We start from the raw sequence: 12,079 nt of genomic DNA, 5'->3' as shown, positions 1-12,079 counted from the left end.
GGGTTTAGGGTTAGCGAGTCCACCACAGCAGAGCCTCATAGTACTGCCCTCTCTTTATTCAGATCGATTTCTTTCATCTCATTCCTTGTAAACTTCAGTTTTGACTTTGGGCTGATCCCTCTGATACAGTTGCATTTGCCTAGTGACATCACTATTGATAATCAAATATTAGCAATTCACCTCACAGCAGTCGCAAGAGTGAACATCCATTTAGAATAATATAGTGTAGGAACTGTGGCATTTGGATAGAAAGAAATGTTTGCACTCATCGTCTGTGACTGCAAGGGGGGTTCTGGCATGTATTAATTCTAGGTGCTATAAAGTAAAATGAAAATAATGATAAAAAATAAATAGCAAGCACTTCTGCTATTCAAATTCAGATTATTGTCTGTCTGATCAAAATACAGTAGCTGAAGGCCTTAAAAATATGTCTGTTAAGCATGATTTCAAGAAAAGCCATACGTTAACTGCAGGCAACACTGGGAATATGCAAGTTGCATGATTGCACACTGTGAATCAGTTTTACCACACTGCATTTCGTAGGGTCTTTTACCAGCTCTTTCAGAACAAAAGACAAGATGTATCGCATAAACTGTCCCACAATGTCTTATTTTTAAATTAAGGATCTTCTTTTTCTTTCTGCCTTTTTTTTTTTTTTTTTTTTTTTTCCTTATCTCTCTCTCTCTCTCTCTCTCTCTCTTTCTTTTTTCTTTTGTTCTTTCCCCCATTATTTTTCATTCTCAACAACCAGTTTTTGGTTCTGCTATAGTAGTAGCACTTTTCCCAAATAAAAAAATTATACTTTTTTTGTTTTGTTTTGTTTTTTTTAGGCTATCAAAGACCAAACAGTTCTGACACACAATCCCAGGGGGAATGATTAGTATTTTGCTGTGTCTTGCAACAACAGTACCTGGAGTCTGCTTAAAAATGGCAACATATAACATAGAAGAAATTTGCTGTCCTAGAAGAGGATAAATTCTGTAAGATGAGATCTGAACAAAACATGGCAAAGAAATACTGGCGCTGTGATACCAGCAGAAGGCAGGGGCACAGAGGTAAAGAAGTGGTTTCCTCAAGTTACCCCATTTGTTTATGGCAGAAATGAGGATCTGAGTCTGAGAATTAGGATTTTCAGTCCACAGAGACTCAGGTACTCAGGGGATGTTTCAAGGATTTGCAGGGGCTGCAGCTGTCTGGTAGAGTCAGAATTAGTACATTTAAACCGAACCCACAGCGTTGTAATATATTCACCACAGTGTCATCAGCTCTCAAAACATAGCTTCAAACATTTTAACTGGTGTGAGTAAATCAATCTGATATTTACTAATTATGCTTATTGTCACTGAAATCATTTTGAGGGACTTCCTTTAGGCTTAGGTCTTATGATCAAATTGTGTACTCTTTTTGGAGTTGGATTTTGGATAGCTTCAAGAATGCTTTTGAAATTACTGTATGTATTTCAGTGATCATGAATGGATCAAGGAAACTACAGTCGGTCCCATTATTGAAAATTGTGTTGTATATTGGGTGAAACTAAAATCTAAAAGCTGATGCAGTTGGGCTTTTAAAAACATATAAACAAGTTTTTTAATGAACAATTTTCTGTGCATGCCAAACAGTTCCTCCTAGTTTTTGAATGAAAGTATAAATAATTTACTATTTCACATGCAAAGCTGTGTGTAAAGTAAGATCATTTTAGAAAATTAAAAACTTCTTTTAGAAGAGATTTTAAACCTTTTAAAAAAATCCTGTTGCCAAGTGAGGTTATGATAATTATGTCCACACATGATATTCCTATACATACAGAGGAAAAGGGAAAATGGATACTTTTTTCATCTGAGCTAGGAATGTTTTAGGTTGTGTGACGAGGGAGGTCTAGGAGGATATAAAAAAATCACAATTTCTCAGATTGTCAGCAGTTTGGAACCTGCTTGAGAATATTAATTAAATAATACTGATAAATTTAACAGAACACAACTTTCCCTCTCCCCCACCTTCCTCCCCCCCCCCTTTTCTTTTTTGTCAAAAAGGAAATTTAAGAAAAAAAGAGAATAAAACAGGGTGTCATTTTGAAAATGAGAGTGAGATACAGTGAAGAAATTAGCAGAGAAGATTCCTTAAGGTAGAATTAATATAGTGGAATGCTAAAGGAGGAGATTAACATCTTTTGAAAGGAATTGGTTATGGACATGTACAACCTCTGTGTCTTCTGTGGCTTACATCTTAGTACCTGAAGGGCACAGTGATGCTTTCATTCAGCATCCTTATTTGGAGAGTAGTAACTGGAGGGCACATATATGTTCCTTCTCAAGTTCTGTTTTCTCTGTATACCAACCTTACAAGAAATGAAAAGAGTAAAACAGAACAGGAAACAAAAACTGATCCATGACACCAACTTTATTATTTTTTTAAATTTATGTAGTCTTCTACTGTTGTATATGTGTATATGTGTATGTTTGAGAGGAAAATTATTCCCTCAGGCCTTGCACAGAAGAACTTATCTGTGAGTCTAAGTGATTACATGTGAACAAGAGGTAAGAGGAGATGATTTACTGTGAACACAGGAAATTTGTATATTTCTGGTAATCTGTGGTAAATCCACCAGGAAGCTCACAAAGCCTGTTCAGGCCTTACATTTTGTGTGGCTGCTATCTGGATATGAAGATTGTCTCAGAAGCAGTGTGAAAGCAGGATTGGTGAGCTCCTCAGAATGCTCAAATGTGCCATTCTTAGGCAGAGTAAGGCTGACAGTCTGCCTAGACCCACCCCTTACAAATTTTTGCGAGCTATATATAGGGTCAGAAAAATGTAAGAGAAATGCTGTTCTTACTAACAAATCTGTTTGTGTTGATTGCTTTCACTTTGTAAGCAGGATGTGTGTTTATTCTCATTCTCACCACTGCATGTTGGTTTTGTGTTTTTATTTTTTTATTATTATTATTTTTTATTTGCTTTTTAAATTAATATTTTGGCTTATAGTATTGTGTTTAACTACATTTGTTTGATAAACTTATAAGCTTTGAGAAAACAATGAAGTTTGGTCACATCTCTGCATAAAAGAACCCTTGGATATGATATCAATGCCTGCAACTCAGGTCCTTTGAATCTTGGGTACAGTCACCCACATAAAATGCAAGATTTCTCACTAGCATCATTGGCATTGACTCTTACCTTCAAAGTTACAATCTGCTTAGATTTCTCCTGACAATAAACATTCATATTTTTACATTCATTGACCTTGGATGTTGCTTCAGTAGCTCTCTTGAAATAGAAGAACCGTGGCTAAAGACTGTTTGTGTAAGTATTTATTGATCAACTTCACTGCCTTTCTTTGGGGCCTATTCCTAGCTTCAAGACTTCTGAGATAATCTCAGTTTTCTCATCATTCACCTTCTGTTTCAGATAATACTCTCATTTTCTACCTACCCCACCTTTGCATCCTTTCAGCAGATAGAAGGTTTTCCATTTTTACTGTAAGAAAAGCATTCTGTTCTCTACACCAGGCCTTCATGTCTACATGCCCCTACTCTCCTTTCCCTGCTCCAATCTAAAAACAGTCTCTACTTTCCTCTCTTGAAACAAACAGTGTTTTAAAACTTTATTTGAACCTACAAGAAAAAAAAAAAATCTCCACTGAGTGCTGGCCTCCATCATCCCTCTACATCAGGAAATATACTCTTTAACTCACTACTGAGGGTATATGAATGTCATTTGATGGAATTTTTGGAAGAGGGCAACTAATAGGATTCTGCTCCCAAACCATCACTGCAAGTCTGTCAGCTTTGAAAGTTTGTTGCTAGTCTTGATCCATGCAGAAAAATAAAGGAATTGGCTCATTACACCAGTTCCAGAACCTGGCAGAAAGATGTTGTCTTTCCTCCTCCCAGCTGAAGGAAGCACGGCTTCTCATATCCCTGATCTTAGAGAGAACTTCTGTTGCACTTGACTGCCACCTCTTTCTAATCTGTCCTTGGAATTAGACATGAGGTCCACAGGTTGTCTCTGAGAGACCATTCACAAACCTGAATGTGAGGAAGTTCTCATCTCCTATGATCATAGCATGTACATGCATATCTCACAGGGAAGACAGGGAAAACTGCAGCAGAGTTAAGAGTAGTCCCAAAGGACCTCAAGGCCAGAGAACAAACATATGTTGGAAAGCAGAAAAATATTTTATTGTTGTCAAATGTATAAACCCGATGTGCAATTCTAACCAGATCAGGCTTTGGGCAGTTTGCCCAGTTATTCATAAGAAAGTGTCCAGAATGGATAAGGTTGTGAGAGTCTCCTGGGACACAGATTTTGACCTGGTTGTTTCTCGTTGAGTTTGATAATCCACAGTTCTTTGCCAGAGAAAATTCTGGGCTTACATCCATGTTCATCCTCATGTTCAGTCAGCAGGGACAGGGCTAGTTGTGGAAGTGTGGTATATGTACATCAAAAGTACCTCTGAAGGATGAGGAAATTGAGTGAAGTCTGATCTGAAAGTAAACTCAATCCTTCCCTCTGCCTTCTTCTGTGCATAATGGTCACTACCTTGTAATTTTCTACACTAAAACTCTATTCCCTTCCTTAAAGATTTGATCATCTCACTTCTCTAGAGATATTGAGAAAGTTTGCAATATGGGTTTTTCAGATGATTGTAGGTGTAGTGGAACAGTCTCAGAGAATAACTCATGTCTGTTTTGTGAATAGTGTCATGTTGTGGAACAAGGTCAACCAAGGGACAGTCCTAAGAAATTGCACAAGAACTGCTAGATAACAACAACCGAAGCAGCTGAAGTGGAACCACAGAATGGGATGTGATAAAGCGCCTTGCTGAATGCTCCATGATGACATGATTTATGCAAGGGAGGACTCTGGGAGTGGGAAAAGACGTGCATGTGTGGTTGCATTATTGTGTGTATGGGATGAGCCTGCGTGGAAGCTATTGCTGGTATATAAGACATGTGATGCAACAGTAAAGTGAGAGCAGGCTCCATGGCATCCATGTTTGTGTCTCTCTCCAGGTGGGGTCCATTCTGGATGGGGTCTGGCCCAGGGTCAGTTGTTGGTAATGACAGTGCCCTCTGATAAACTGGAGGAAGGATATCATATGAGCATGAGAGAATAGGTTGCCACAGTGGAAGTGTATTTCTGGATGAGTATCTTTGTGAATACTGTAAGAGGTGCCTTGCTTGGCTGGAAGTAGCTATGAAACTACTGGTTGGAAGCTGTGGCAAGAGGTCACTCATAGGCTTGTGTGCATGACAGCATCTTACTTTGTGTCTAGAAGTATCTTTCTTTTGGAGATATCATCTTCTGCCCTACTTTCCTCCTTCATGTTTTGTGTTACGAGTTTGGAGATCTGTCCTCACCTCTTCCATCCTCAAAACAGATCTGCACAGTAGTCTATAATGATGAACATCCTTATATTTTGCTCCTTTCCAAACAATTGCAGTCTTTGTTTTGGTGTTAGACTTCTGTCAGCTTTTCTTCTTTATTGCATTACTACTTTCCACTTTACATTAAGTTGTCTTGGTCCAGACTGTCAGTGTTTTCCAAAGAATTACGTCTGCTGTAATTGACTTTTCTGGACCATACTCCTAAACTAAATCTCTCCAGATTTTATTCTGATTTATTGATTTTCCAGAGGTAGTATACTGTCATTTCCTTGTGTTCTATATCGACAGATAAAAGGCCTATGTATGTTATGATTTTTTGAAGACATATATTGTGTGGAGAAAGAAAAAATGGAATGGGTATGGAATGTAGGTCTCATGATATTGTGCCGCAAAGCTTTCTGAGGGAGGTGTAGGTAGGCTTTTCAGGAAGGTCAGTACAGTGCACAGTTATTGAAGATGTATGGGGGGATGTACTAGAGGACACTCATGTTTTTCTCCCAGCCATTTCCTTTTCCAGCTACAGTCTATGTATCATGCATCAGATGGCATTCCAAAAGAAGGGTGCATCATGATAGAAGCAGTGAGGGAATTTGGTCAGAGATTTTGTCCTTAAGGTTGCCTAGAGAACCAAATTACAACAGGATAGTGCAGACAGCTTTCCAGGTTGGCAAGTCTCTACTACAGTTAAGAATAATAAATATTTTTCTAAGAAAAGAAGCCACAGAAGAATATCAGAGACTATCTGTGCAAGTTTTTTGAGAAGTGTTCAAGGGCATTTCAACATCTATACTATTTGAATAGATTTTGTCATCTCAAGTGTCATTCATTAAAGTACAGATAAAGTTCATGGAAATAGTAAATGCTATTTTAGGTTCACAGAATTTGGTAAGTACACACAGATTTATTGCTGCAGCTGAAAGACATTCAGTGGTGTTCTAAAGTGCAAGACTTAGCAGCAGTTTATCTATTTTGTTCTCACAGTCTAGTGAAACATTTGACGTTCTTTTTCATATTTCACTTATTAGTCACTCACAGTCATTCTGAGTTCAGGCATGCCATCTTTACTCATACAAGTAACATGTCAGATATAGCAAATGTCATTGACTTTCAGGAGCATTCACAGAAGTTTGAATAGAAGAACCAATCCCAGTATGCATTCAAGAGCATGTTTTGCTATTTTAAATTTCAGTATAGGATCATTATTCCACAACTCTCATATCTTAAGACAGATAAAGGAGAATATTTAGGTAGCTGATGGTGATGCATGTGGAATAAACAGGACATCTTACCAATGTTTCAGAGAAAATATGCAAATTTGCTTGTCAGAAATTATGATCTGTATCTTTGTTCTGCAACTGCTATTGCTGGACAAAATTATGTATATTTTCAGGCCACAGGCGGTGCTTGTAATCTTACTTGATTAAGTGATATATTAATGCTATATTGATTATACTATTGCCTGCAAATCCTGTTGCTTAATAAAGTGGAAATAATTTTGCAGTAAAGTTGTGCTTGTAGTCAATTAACAGCTGTCTGGGGGACAATGGACAAAATTTTAGTGGTATTGTTGCAAAGTGGAAAGCATAGTAGTGGGACTTACTTCCAGTATAAAACTATGAAATATGAATGCTTGTTTCAAGTAAAAAAGAAAAACAGTATGTATATCTATTCAGCCTCTGTTCAGTACAGTGGTTCACAGTTTTCTTTTAGGTCCAACAGAAAAAGCAGCATTGTGCAAAGCATCTGCACATGAATACAGGGCAGGATAATATTTGATTTAAAAATACAAGTAAACGATAACTGCCAATATTGAGACCATGTGAAGGCAAAGGAACAAAGCATACTTTCATTGCTAATCATGTTAACATCAAAGTTTGAAGAGTACATTCGCCTATTCAGAGGAAATGCCATCACACTTCTGACGATCACATCTGCCACTAATATCATCCGGCATGTGGTCAGGTCTCTGTTCTGACTTTTATCTCTCTACCAAAATTTCATGTCTTGATTTTAACATCTGATGCTAAATTCAGGTCACTACAAAATAAGTAGAACTTTTATTTCTTTTCCACATTCATGATGTGTTCAAGAGATGCATTTTAAAATTGGTATGGAATATGAAAAAAATTCTTTCTATTCTTTTTCATTGTGAAACATTTTTGATTTTATGTTCTTCTGTCTGCTTGTTTGTTTGTTTCCCAAATTTGCCTTAGATATGCAGGAAATGCAGAAATCTGATTTACTGTTACAGTACTTTCATTTCAGAAATCAATGAAATTTATTCTGTGTAAAAGTGGAGTAGTGTACTCACACTACATACATTTTTAAGCTCAAGGGTTTCAAACATTGATTTACAAGTCTAAGAGAGATAGACTTCTTATCTTTTCTGAAGATTTAACTTGATAATATATATCTGACTAAGTGTATGCTAATGGTAAGATCACATTAAAATGTTTGTTAATTGGTAGTCACGAACAATTATGTCCTTGATGTTAAAAATGGCTTGCTTTTGTTGAGGGAGTAAACTCCAGATTTCTCCTCTTTGCCTTCAAGATGTATAAATGGGTAAAACATATTTCTTCAGATATACTTCAAAATCCCTTTACATACAGAATCCCCGCTGTATTCTGAGAGATGTGTCTTAATAATCACTACTTAAATAACAAAGAGGATCGTTCCCTGTTTTTAAAAGTGCAGTCCATTCAGAAATTTCTGAGCACATGAAACAAAGGTGTATGTCAATAATTTTCCTTTCCATTTCGATATAATTTCTCTTCAGTCCGGAAAATAAATTCTCATTTCAAAGCTGAAGAAACTCAGTGCTGAAAATGAAGTGGAATAATGGGCAATAATGTGTGTCTTTATTTGTTCAAGAAACCCTTCCAGTTATATAAAGTATATATCTTTTTTATGCTTGTATAAGGAGTTTCCTTTGGTAGAGTCTAGAGTTCTCTGTGGTTTGTCAAAGCAGAGGAGGACGACTTCTATCATATTGGTTCTGGTTTTCTTACAGTAAGAACTGATTATAATGAAGTATTTTAGTATTTAGATTGTAATATGCGTATTTTAGTTTCATTAACTGTTACTCTGATGTGCTTACCTTCACAGTTGCTGTAATATCAGCAGGAATAATTGTGAAGAGCTGTGGAAATTCTTGGATTGTGAAAAATGCACTGTAAAACTTCAATTGAGTTCTTCCTGCCTCTTGAATTAAATTTGGTCTTCTTATTAGGTCTTCTACCATGTTCTTTCAGGCAACTTATTCTTTCTGTTCAGCCCTTCATTTTCCACACAGAAGGTCCTAAAAGTCCATGGAGTACAGAAGATGAGCTTAGAAAAGTGTCCGTTCTTTGTTCCTCAGCTAAAACTTCTCAAAAATAATTGATCAAAAATATTTTTAGGATGCTTTTTCAATCTTTTTTTTCTTTTCTTTTTTTTTTCTTTCTTTTTTTTTTTTTTTCCAACTATACCAAATACATAATATGCAAAATCTGCTTTACATACCAGTGAATAGCTTACACATAAGCAGACATCTTTTTTTTATTTTTCCTTTAAAGTCAAGACCAATGAATATAGAGATCATATTCAAACTGCTATTGCTAGTTGCAAAATATTAAACAGTGTTGCTTGTGAAATATCTGACATGTCACCAACTGATGCAGACAGGTAATACATTGGTTTTGTAGTAATGTGGGAGAGCTAGTTCTTGATGCAAGCTTAGTTAAGGTGGTTTTAGTAAAAATGTATCTTAATTCTATCAAAAAAAACACAACAATCTGGAGTGCTACTGACAACTATCTACTTACACTAACTAAAAGGTCTGATAATAGAATGACAGTTTAATTTGCCATAAGTTGCAGTAATACCATCTTATTTATATTCTTTTAAAATCCATTTATTTTAAACCCCATAGAAACTATATAATTCCACTGTTCTACCTTATTTAAAGCACAGTTTTGTAGGTTTATCATTTTAGAAGCTGGGGACTTGTATAACTTCTCTTATGCAGTTAATCTAGCAGGGTGGCATATTAATCTGGAACATAATATATTGCAAATGTATTAGGAAGTGCTTTTACTGTTACATGGAACAGACTATTACTATCCAGCATTATTTTCAAGAAGTTTCTGTCATTGAAATATTTTAGATGCCAGATATGTTTTGGATATTACTGATTTAAGTAACATCACTAGTTAAATACAGTACACTCTAATATAAAAGCAAAAACAAAAGCAAAAACAAAAATGAAAAAACACTTATAAATTTGGTCTGCCTTATGTTGAGGATTTGCAAATTACCAGTACAAAATGAGATATAAAAATGTAGAAATCTTGATCATGAGTAATCAGTATTTTCTTATTGAGGAAAAAAACCCACCATTATAAATAGATGATAATACATTATAAAAAAAGTGATATGAATTAAACTCAGAACTATTGAAAATATGATCGTAAAATATCTTTTTCTTCAGTGTCCTGTTTTTGATCCTAAACCCATTCAGTGAGTGTCTTCAACAGAGAACTCAAATCCTTGAGGTAGGAAATAGAGGTGCTCCATCTCTGCTCTTGTTGTCACTAGTCTCCTGACAACCCACTTTGGGTAACCCGTTATTCTACAGCCCCCAAAGGAAAGCTGCATCCATGACTCACCCCGCAGCTTGCTGAGTGTGTCATCCCTGTGATCACTGAGTGATCTTGGAGCAGGCAAGACTGCAAGAGAGGGAAAAGGGAGCAGTTGTGAGATTGGAGTGTGAAGAACTTTGCATCAACTTTTTGAAGAATGAAAAATTTTCCAGAGATCAGCCCAGCTCAGGAAAGGTTGCCTGGTGTCTACCCCATTAATCAAGTCTTTCCAAAAACTGCTTAATTAGTGTCTGTAATAATTGCACCAGAAGTGGGAGAAAGGCCCTGCGATGCAGCAGTAGGCTTCTAACACTTCCCAGAAAAGTTATTCCAACTCATCTAACTGCCTATCAAGCCTGGATACCTGGAAAGGAAAAGGACTGGAGGAGGAAGAATATGGAGAGAACATGGGGAAAACATGTGGGGCCAAACAGCTTTGCTGCACCAGACCACTGGGGCCTAGATGTATGGGAGGATGATATGACTGTAGGAGATGCTGAGGGGACTCCAAGAGGTGCATTTTCTGCCTCTGTACCTGACCCTAGCTGAGTTTATCTAGAGAAACAGGCATAACAATTGTTGCAGAAAGGCAAAGTTCATTACTTCCAATCTCTTACAGGCAATGGAAGCACCTGTAGCTCACAGTCTCAGTTTGCTGGGGTCTCATCCCTTGAAGTAGTGCAAAGTGGCTTAGGCAGCTGCAGATGGGTAGTTGGGATAGAGGACACAAAGGTACCTTGGAGATAGGAAGCACTGGCACTAGGCTTGCCAAACTGAGCATTGACTCCCTGTGATACAAATTCTATCCTGCTATTTCAAGCCTTATGGGTTCTTTCCAGCTTAAGGCTTCTGTTTCTAAAAGGAGATAACAAAAGGCAGTTATCATCCTGGAGAAACTGATAGCTCCAAGTGCCTGCTTTAGTTAAGACAAACAAGGCCAAATTCCATCTAGGAGTGTAGGATGAGGAGAAATAAACCTAATCACAAATTGAAACAACCTCTGCGTGCATCCACATGGTCATTTTTGTCCCATGCTGGAGCAAGCGGCATACTTCCAGCTGTGGCCAATTATGCTACAACCAAAATGCTTCTGAAGAAAACTGAAGAGAATTTCTAGACAAAGGGAAGTGGTAAGCTGACTAGGACAGTTACAGGTGAAATGAAGTATTAGTACTCTTCTGCACAGCACTGGGGAGGACTGTGTCCACTTGGATTTCCCAGTCAATATAAGTTAAGCAATGAATATTTTTTCTTTTTTCTCTTTTTTCTTTTTTTACAAGTATTTTCAAACATGGGAAATGACAGGGATTTTTTGGAATTCTCTGTCTGTGGAGATACTCAAAAATCAGCTGGGCAAATCCTCAAGGAACCTGATTCCAGTTGGCCTTGTTGTACTAGATCACCTCCAGAGGTTCTTTCCACTAAATTATTTTAGGACTCTATGAAATATGTTAGCAGAGCTGTCACAGTGCCAGAATTTGATACACAAAAAGCAGGAGTGGATGGTAATACTTAAGTTATACTTACCGGCTTACAAGCAGCAGGTGACCCTACCTGGTGTTTATCTAATCACTACTATGCTTAGGAGTACTGTGCAAATTATCTACTTCTTAAAAGTTGTATTATACTGATTATTTTTGCCTCCTTAGGAAGCACTACTATAAAAATCTTTATACTCCCGCAAGTCTTTTAGCAAAGAGGATAAAAATCAAATTTCACAGCTGTGCTAACATTAGGCCCGGACCCTTTTCAGTGCATGTTAAATATAAAATGTTAAAATAACACTAAAAGCCTAATTTAAACTGACAAAGGCAAAGAAATCAGAATTTGGATAAAAAAAAAAAAAAAAAAAAAAGATGAAAAGGAAAGTAACCTATGTCTATACATATATACATCAACCTTCTCAAGCTTTTAAAATAAAATTTATATTTCTTTTGAAAAAAAAAAAAAAAAAAAAAAAGTAGTGTCCTGGGGCTATTAGGGAACAAATAACATGGGACCTTTTCCAAAATAATCTATTGCAATTCATGATTTTCATACATTTTAAAATATTAAATACAATTACTAAATCTT

This window comes from Excalfactoria chinensis, chromosome 2 (genome assembly GCF_039878825.1).
Source record: "Excalfactoria chinensis isolate bCotChi1 chromosome 2, bCotChi1.hap2, whole genome shotgun sequence".
Taxonomy (NCBI): domain Eukaryota; kingdom Metazoa; phylum Chordata; class Aves; order Galliformes; family Phasianidae; genus Excalfactoria; species Excalfactoria chinensis.
Note: the sequence above shows the minus strand (reverse complement) of the source record.